The sequence below is a fragment of the Solea senegalensis genome, linkage group LG1 (assembly GCF_019176455.1).
Source record: "Solea senegalensis isolate Sse05_10M linkage group LG1, IFAPA_SoseM_1, whole genome shotgun sequence".
Lineage (NCBI taxonomy): Eukaryota > Metazoa > Chordata > Actinopteri > Pleuronectiformes > Soleidae > Solea > Solea senegalensis.
The window spans coordinates 10134974-10144164 of record NC_058021.1 but is presented as its reverse complement, the minus strand read 5'-3'; the positions used below and the strand labels follow the sequence as shown (position 1 = coordinate 10144164).

The following is a 9191-nucleotide window of genomic DNA, read 5'->3' as shown; positions in this document are numbered from 1 at the left end:
AAAATAAGCTGTAATGATAAGCTGTGGTCGATGTTTTTGTGCCATAATTAAGTCAAAATTGTACATGTAAAATTTCTGACTAACTCCAATATTAGTGTTATTCTTACAAGTTGTTTTCGTTTTTATTGTTTGCACATTGATATGGATGCTGGTGCATTGTGTTTTCTACTACATAATAGTAGTAATCTACATAATTTATTTTCCTTTGATCTTAATTTATTATTGAATTGCGTTCTTGCTTTCAAAATTTTAAGTAAAAACACTCTGTTTTATTTGTTTAATGTACAGAGGAGTGTTGTTTTCCTTGTAATATCATTTTTTTATCAGTGTAACTTGCTTGAGTGGCTCAACTTTAAAGAAGTTTAACTTCAATTTAAAAGGTTATCATGACAGTAGCCTGTGTTTGCCCTTGAAGTGTAATAGAGCAGAGGAATCAGAGAAGCAGAGGTGTCAAACTGGCGGCCCATGGGCCCCCCAACTCAATTACATGCAGCCCACCTCTTAATATCATGTTATAATGAAGTCATCCTCCTTGTGTAAACACAGTGCATGTGGCCGAGGCACAGCTGTCAGCAAGTTGAGAGAATATAATACTAAATTACTAGCAATATTTTACAGTAATAACTTATTTTTAAGCTCCAAGTCATTATTTACTTAAATATCCGTTTATTTCTCTTTTACTTTGAAATCATGTCAAATATCATCATGCATATCTTATATTGTCCACTTTTCTCCCCTAGTTTATCAAACTAGGGCCCCCCAAACAGCAGCTTGCATAGGGCCCCCCACTAAGCTATAAACAGCACTGGTAAAAGATATAAATAAACAATGAAAATGTTGAAATATGTAAATATATACTACTTACTAATACATATGTACTTAGTAGTAGGTGTATTAATATTAGCTGTGTTGTAATGTATTGAAGTACAAATACTTACTGTTACTGTACTTAAGTACAAAATTCTATCTGTACTTTACTTTGCTATTTATATTTCTAGCAACTTTTACTTTTACTCCACTACATTTCCGCTAACTATCTTTGTCTGTATTTAGGTAGAGCTTTTCTTGTCTTGATGAGCTGCATCACACCACAGTTTTCATCCATTCACACATCTTTCATACCCATTCACACACTGTATAACATGAGGTTAAGTGCCTTGCTCAGGGACACAAACAGACTAGCAGAGCCATTGAATTGAACCCACAACCTTCCAGTTGAAAGATATCTTGCCCTACCAATCCTTCCTTCTCAATTTTAAAACGTAAGTACATTTTATATCAGAAAATAACTTAAATGTCAAATACTTTAAGAGTTTTACTGAAGTAATATTATAAAAGTGACTTCTACCAACAGTGACTTCTACTTTTACTTTTAGGATTCCTGTTTTAAGGACGTTATACAAGACTGACTGTATGTATTAAAATATGCCAAGACATGTTTGTCAGCAGAGAAAACCAAGGCATCACTACGGCTACAACTAATGATTCTTCTCATAATCGATTGGTTTAAAAAATGTCAGAAAATGTTGAAAAATGATGATCAGTGTTCCCCACGTTGACACGATGATGTTCTCAAATGAATTATTCAGTTCTAATGATTTATTTGTTATAAGGAGCAAAGAAACCATACAAATATTTTTAACAAATAATATTATATAAAAAAAAAGTGACTTCAACTTCTACTAAAGTAATTTTCTGGTAAGATACTTGTACTTTTACTCAAGTATCCCTTTGAGATACTTTATGAAAAGTATTATTTTATTAAATTATTATTATTATTATTATTATTGTAAAGAATATTAGTACCAGTTAACAGTGGTTATCTCTGGGACGTATTCCATTTCTGGTAATTGACTTGCAGGTTACGAGAAGCTTTGCACGCACCATCACATCCTCAGCCAATTGCGTCAGAGCGTGACGCTGTGTTGTGGTGGAAGCGACCAATCAGCGCTCGCTGTGCGGAGTAAACGGACACTGAGTGTCGGGTTCTGAGCTACAGTACCTGCTTGTGTTCTGTCGAGCTGCTTTCGCCGCCGCGCACTTTAACAAAGACGCCGTCACTACATGGCGGATACAGATGTTTGGAGGCTGGGAAAACAGCAGCAGTGACGAGGACAGAACCCGGAGCTCCTGACTAAAAAGTGTCGGTTCTCGACGAGTGGCTTTTGTGTTCGGTAAGTGAGTGAGCGAGTGTTTACATCGGATGAACAGGATGTGGAGGACTTCCCTCTATGATGTGTAGTTACTTTAGTCGTGGAGGCGAGAGGAATATCCCATGTTCTCCTTGTAGTGTGGCTTTATTTCTGTGACTTTCTACTTTCCGTTGCCATGTTGATAATCACATTAGAGATGATCAGTTATCAGGAGGATGACACCTACCTGAATGTGCGTGAGAGCGTGAGCACCCTGTGTGTTTACATTGTTACTCATTGTCACCTCCTCTGTTGTTCTACACCGTGCTCATGGGTTTCATTCAGCTTAACTACAGCTTAAATGATGTGATACTGCATTAAAAGTACAATATTAAAGTTAAAGATTATCGACAATCAATCAATCAAATGTAAAAGGTTAGAATGGGTTTCCTGTATTTTCCTCAAGACAAAAAGTCCAATATTCCATATTCACAGGTTTGTTTGGTTTGAAGTTTGAAGTGGATTAAACTGCTGATTCCATCCTTTTTAAATAAATGTGAGGATGAATGAAGAACAGCAGTGTAATCCAGGACGGTAATGGAAATGGTCTTGTTTAAAGCCAGAAGTATTCTTGTCTTGTACTGAGAACAATAAGGACATTGTATAAAATACTGTAAAAAGGTAAACATTTGGTGATGGGATTAAGTAGTCTATACATTGAGTTGTGTGTAATAGGAATGGGGTAGGTACATATATACTTCTCTCTCTATCTCAAACCTGATGATTTCTAGTTATGTGACACTAATAAGAGGCAGAGATTTGGAGCCCTAAAGTTATAAAAACGATTTAGTTAAAAATGACTTAATTTTTACCTAGACAAATGACGTAATGCAAAAAGTGGGAACTCATGCTGCTTCTCTTATTCATTACACTTTCTAATGTGTGGTACCTAATCGTTACATGTCATAATCCACATGACATGACAAAGTTCCAGTGAGAATTAACTTTAAAAGACAGTTTTCACTAGTGATGTGACGTTTGCGAACGAGCCAGCTCTAAGAGCTGATTCTTTGTAGCGAACAAGAAGAGCCGAGTCTTCTGCCGACAGGCAAGGATCATACCATTATGTAAAAGATGGAAGGGGGCAGACTTTCAGAAAAGAAATTGAAGAAATTCGGAAAAAAAAAGAAGAAGCAGCATCTGGCTGCGTTTCAAAGATAAGGTTAGGTTTGATTAAAATGGTAAAACATTTTTTATTCATTTTTTAATGGAAAAAAGGCATAAAAATAAGGCTTTTATGAAAATACTGAAAAAAACGTAGCTTGGGAGCCAAAAGAACCAAATCTTTAAAAAGAGCCGGACTTTTCATCACTAGCTTTCGCCCCAGTATTGGAAACCGCAGAGTTAAAGCAATTGCAGAAAGATGCTTTTTGAACTTTGATCATTGTTTTGAAATTATTGTTCTCTAACAAAAACAACACAGGCTGTGTGTGAAAACCTGAAGATACTTTCTGTGGAGAGAAGTGTCACAGCAGTTGTCATTAATGTGGCGAAGTGGACGGCCCTTCCACACAGTGGTCTGTGAGTGATCACTCTGCGTGACTACGCCTTGACATTCGCTTGGCTAAGATGGGTCAGGTGACAAGGACACAGAAAATGGAAAACAGATGGTAAGAGCAGGGAGGGAATGAGAGGACAGAGAGAATAGAAGAGGGACAAGAGATGGAGTCAAAAAAAGGAGGGTTGAGAGAGCGAGAGAGAGAGAGAGAGAGAGGAATGGACAGGATGAGTGTGACAAAAGGAAAAGTGACATGTGCCTCCTCTCATGTGCCAGGTGCTGCATCGCTTCATTTGGTCCACTAACAATTAGCTGGCAAAGGAGTGTGTGTGTGTGTGTGTGTGTGTGTGTGCCTGTGGGTGGAGTCTGCTGGTTGATGGATGACCTGTCTTAGTAGGGTGGGTGTGTGTCTGGGTGGGTGAGTGTCTGGGGGGTTGCTTGTGGGGAGAGAGATGGAGGAGGAGGTCGGGATGGAGCATTGTAAAGTTGATAGGGTTGTTGTTTTTTTTTGTTTTTTTTTATCTGTCTGCTGGATCTGACCAGCTGGGCACTATGGGAGATCGAGCTCCTCGTCACCATCTCCCCTCCTCACCCCCCTCTCCTTACATCTCCATTTCTCCATCTCCTCTTCTTGTTTCCACATCACTTCCCTTGCAACTCTCGTTCTCCATCTGTGTTTCACCACAGGTTTTGCCATCCTGCCTCCACACTCACTGTGGCTTTTCCCCCTCCTGGAAGTTTGAGCTGTTTTATTTTAGAGGTGTTTATTATTCAATGGTTTTCATAATACAACTGGTGATTCAACTTGCTGATGGGGCTTTAAAACACCAGTGTGTAACTTCTAAATATAAACACAGTGCATTACTTTCCTGCCATTGTCAAATGAGTCCACACAGTGCAGCTTTCAGCTCCACACGACTCGCTCTGTGTTTCTCAGCTCTCATGTCACCCGGCGACATTGCCGCGCGGCACACAGGAAGCGATTTGTTTTATGCTGAGACTGACGAATGCAACGGTAACATTGTGCTTGTCAAGTGAGAAGTTATAGCTCAAAATACAGCAGATATTATTACATAGCTTCTGTTCACAAATACCAAAGGCAGAATAATAACATTTTTCCAGTGTAGCTTTAAGTTTTAGATTTTTACTGTAAATACTCATTTTCTGCTGGTGGTACCTGCAGGTTTGAGCACACTGCCTCACTGAAAACAGAGCCCCCTTTTAGTCTCAGTGCATATCCTTTGCATTCTTCACTCTCCTTCTTTACCCATTCAGCCTCCTCCCTCCTAATCTGTTTTCTTTCTGGCTTTATTTTCCACATTTCCTTCCTCCTTTTAAAAGTCTCCCCTTCTCCCCTTTTATCCCTCCAGAGGGACTAATAAGCAGCATTCTGAGTCAGTGTGAGCAGAGAGGCAGATGGGATTCAGCTCGTCGACCAGATAAGGTCATTTAACTCAGCTGTGTCTTATCTGTTTCTGCCTGATACAGCTACTTAAACTGAACACAAACTGCCTACCATTAAGTGTGGGTTGGTACAAATCCTTAAAGTGAAGTAAGGTGGAATAAGGTTTAAAGCATAATGATGTAATTCCCGTGCAGAAGTGTGCCAGTGATGTCTGTGTTCCTCTTTAAATGCAGTGAAGGGACAATTCACTGATGAAACCCAGTCAATGCGTTAACAGGCATGTGAAAAGTCCAATTTTAGTCGGACTAAGATGGTTTTGTCGCGTAAACACACATTACATGTCATTTAGCAGACGCTTTTATCCAAAGCGACTTACAATGGAATCGAGTACAATCAGCCAGGCGTGGAGTCGAACTTGCGACCATGATGTCTTTTACACACAGGGTACCGGTCTTAACCACTGAGCCACTCCACCCCACACTAGTCGGACTAAAAGACTTAATAGTCTTAACTGGACTAACATACCTGGATAATGCGATTCATAGTCCGATTACTCCTGCATGTATAAGCGGAGTCGGACTTGGCGTTCTGTGCATGCAACAAAATTTCCTCTCCAGTCTTTGACCCGGAAGTAGTAGGAGACAACTTATAAAATGCAGTACTGTTGCCGGAAAACAATATACAACACGGTGGCGTCGGCGAGAGTGAAAGCTACAAAGAAGACCTACTTTTGGACTGATGTACAGCAGGTACAAAACAAACAGAACCACAGCACAATCAATCTCATGACCATCTCACCGTTCAGCCGTTTGTTTCTCTGTGACCTACAGGTCAACAGGAAGCTGATTCAATACGCAGTAGCTTATAGAGTGACACAGTCACACCTACACATACAAAAAAAAAACTTCTCCGCATGTATACTCGGACTCTGCAAGTTGTCCCATTCTTGTCTTAGTCAGACTATGGCCTTAGCGTGACTAATCTGTGTATGTAAACATACCGACTGTCTCTGTGCATCAGTGAATTAGCATCTTTGTCACTGAAAATAGTTTTTCACTGGGTTTTACCGTCTCTTCCTGCCAGTTACCAGGCATTTTTTCTCATCTGCATTCTTCCAATTACCACGTGCGTCACCGCGCTCATCCTGCAATGACACATGAGGCAGTTGGTGACAAGACAGGCGGCCGTATGAGCTGCTCTCCATCAGGCGTCATTATTTTTAATTACTCTCCTCTCTCCTCGCCTTCACTGCTGGGTCGGTTTTGTGTGCCACAGTGTACTAAAGGTAGATGGCGGCTCTTATAGGAAGCAGGTCTCAAACATGTGAAGCTGTGAAACCTCACATCTGACAAAATCAAGGCCATAAAATAGATCAGAGTGCTTCCATTGGTGAGAGTCACATTTTAATGAGCTCAACACTGTAAATGTAAATGTTTCCACAAAATTTGGTACAGACGTTCTTATCCTCTTTGGGATGCTCTGTTATACATTTTGGTCCTTTTCCACATGACTCAAAACCTAAATCTTATTCAGCAGATTCATCTCTGAGTCTGGAAAAGTCCCTTTCCCATTTACATGTACCTTTTTAAGTTTTAAGTTCCCTAAAATAGCAAACATGTCAGCAGATATTAGTATTTTATCCATCTGCCTATATCTTTGTTTCACCATTACCTTAGTCAGATATATCTCTCTCTGTCATGTATATGTAATGTGTGCATCTTACCCTGGCAGATGGAATGGGAATATATTGATATTCAGCAGCTCTGTTAAGTCAGTCAGACTGCTGAGCTCACAAAATTGCACACACACACCCACACAGGCATACTTTCATGCGCACGACTACACACTCAGGGAAAATAGCACTGTGATGATGCGTATGCTCTCAATGAAGTCAATGAAATCAAGTGCTGATAGAGACAAAATGAGGAGACGACGTGTTGCTCCTGCAGGTGCTTCGGGCCAAAGTACAGTGTACAACCTCAGCGTTTATGTGAAGTGGTAGTGATGTGTGTCTGTGCACTGGTGACTCACAGAGGCCATTAAAATGACAGGAAAAGGGTAATAAATGAGAGGAGTAATTCAGTGAAATGTGTCATAGTCCCTGAGTGACGGCTGAATTCACATAGTTAACATCATTCCTGGGGCTCCGCCTTGTGTTCTAGCTCACTCAGTGGCAGGGATGATGCCGCTCGTCATCTTGTCGTCACCCCGCTTGCAATGCGTCATTCCTGTTTAGAGGATCGCAGCGGGGAGCTGTTGATCAAAGTCGCCGCGGACAAGAAAGCAACACCTGACCAAACCAACAGTGGAGTTGGAGTCGCTGTCCTGTTACAAATGGCGTGGCTTCCTCAATCATGTTGTTTGATCTGATCCCATGTGCCCGTGCATTTTCTTCGAGACAGTAAAGTGGGCTGCGCAAAGGAACGATAGCCTTGTTCTCATTTACATATAAATTGTGCTTTGTTCGTGGCTTGTGTGTGTGTGTGTGTGCATTTCTTCAATACTTTGCTCATACCGTGTGTGTCAGTGCAGCGTCATCGTGTCTCTGTGCTGAGACAGTCAGCTCTGAATCAGCTTTCCCACACTGTAGTCTGCCTTTGGACTTTCTGATGGCATTTCCAGTTGAATAAAATCAATGGACACTGGACTGTAAATCAAGCCTGTGATAGTTTTGACTAGGAGAAAAACTTAATTGTGCAATGGAATAAAAGCTAAAAGTGTGTAGGCTACTGACATCTCTCATATACTCTCTGAATATAAGTGTCGGGTGGGAGACGAAAGGAATTTCCTGCCAGAGTCTCTCTTTGAAATCCCAGAACCAGTGCATCATTTCTCAGTCTGTGTGTGTGTGTGTTTTTCTGTAATAACAATCCTCACTGGTTTTTCCATCTGAAGCCAAAAATATACCAGCAGCACTCTAGGGCCTGGTTACTACACATTATATTCTCACCAATATTACAAATGATATTATGGTGCTTTACCATTATACAGTTCTAGCACTAGGCGGCTCTACTCGGTTGGGATATCACGTTGTTTTCCGTTACTTCATAGTACCTCCTCGACATAAGCGAGGTCTTCATCGCGCGGCTGCTCGAAACTGCTGTGACGTCGTTTTATAGGCGACACAAACAGGCTCCACGCACAGCTCTCTCTGGATCCTCTCGTCAGCCACGTATTCATAATACGATAATCGATACGCCAGGGCAAATAACGATATTTGAATTAACAAAATAAAGTGCTCTAAAGTAAACAGTCCCTGCCAGTTTCCCTCGCTGCTTGATGTCTCCTCCCTGTGGCGCTGCTCAAACGAATCAGGGAAACTTGGGCGGAAGTTACCTGGTCAAAGAAGGAGTTTATAGCGGGATAATGGCGGTGAAAGCTACAGTAAGAGATGCCCCATCCACGTTCAATACATAGACTTTAAGCAATTTGTTCTCTATGTTGAGAATAAATAGAGAAATCCTATTTATTTTAACTTTTCATGGACGTTTACTTTTCTTCAGTCAGACAGACATCGTGATGAATCGCTAAATGATTGTCTTGCAATATATTGATGATCACGGAATCGTTGTATCGTGATATTATTGGTATCGTGGACCATGTATCGCATTTCATACCCTCTTCGTTTGATTTGAAAAACTCTATATATTATATTGAAAAAACAGCAAGCATTTAGTTCGTGGAGTACATGTGTGTTTTCAGTGATGAAATTTCCTAGGTTTCTTGAATGCATCTAATTAGCTGCTACTCTTTCCTCAACACGCTGTGAACCCTGCATCGTTCTGACTAGATCTTGGCCACTAGAGTTTGTTGTTGTTTGCTTATTTTCCCTCTGACAATATTAGGTCTGATGTGGAGATGTGATTTGTCTTGAATGGCAGAACTGGAGCCCATGTTGAAAAAGTGTGAGGGCTTTTTCCACTCTCTCTCGCTCTCTCTCGCACTCTGTGTTTTCCTCTCTTTGTCTCGCTGTATATTTTCCGGCCATAATTATAGACCTCACCTCTAAATGCGCTCAAAGCATTTAGAGGCTCATGAATATTTAGATCTCGGAGGAGAAGTGTCAGGGGAAACCCGCATGTGGCTGGTCAGCCCC

At 40.8% G+C, this 9191-nt stretch overlaps 1 protein-coding gene across 1 annotated transcript in view; it reads left to right on the top strand.

The window, feature by feature from the left end:
• Positions 1–1967: 1967 nt before the first annotated feature.
• LOC122770175 (SPRY domain-containing SOCS box protein 4-like) overlaps positions 1968–9191 on the top strand; it is a 57189-nt gene continuing 49965 nt past the window's right edge. The window contains exon 1 of the mRNA XM_044027192.1: positions 1968–2174. The gene's annotated coding sequence lies outside the window, so the exon portion shown is untranslated. The remainder of the gene's footprint in view (positions 2175–9191) is intronic.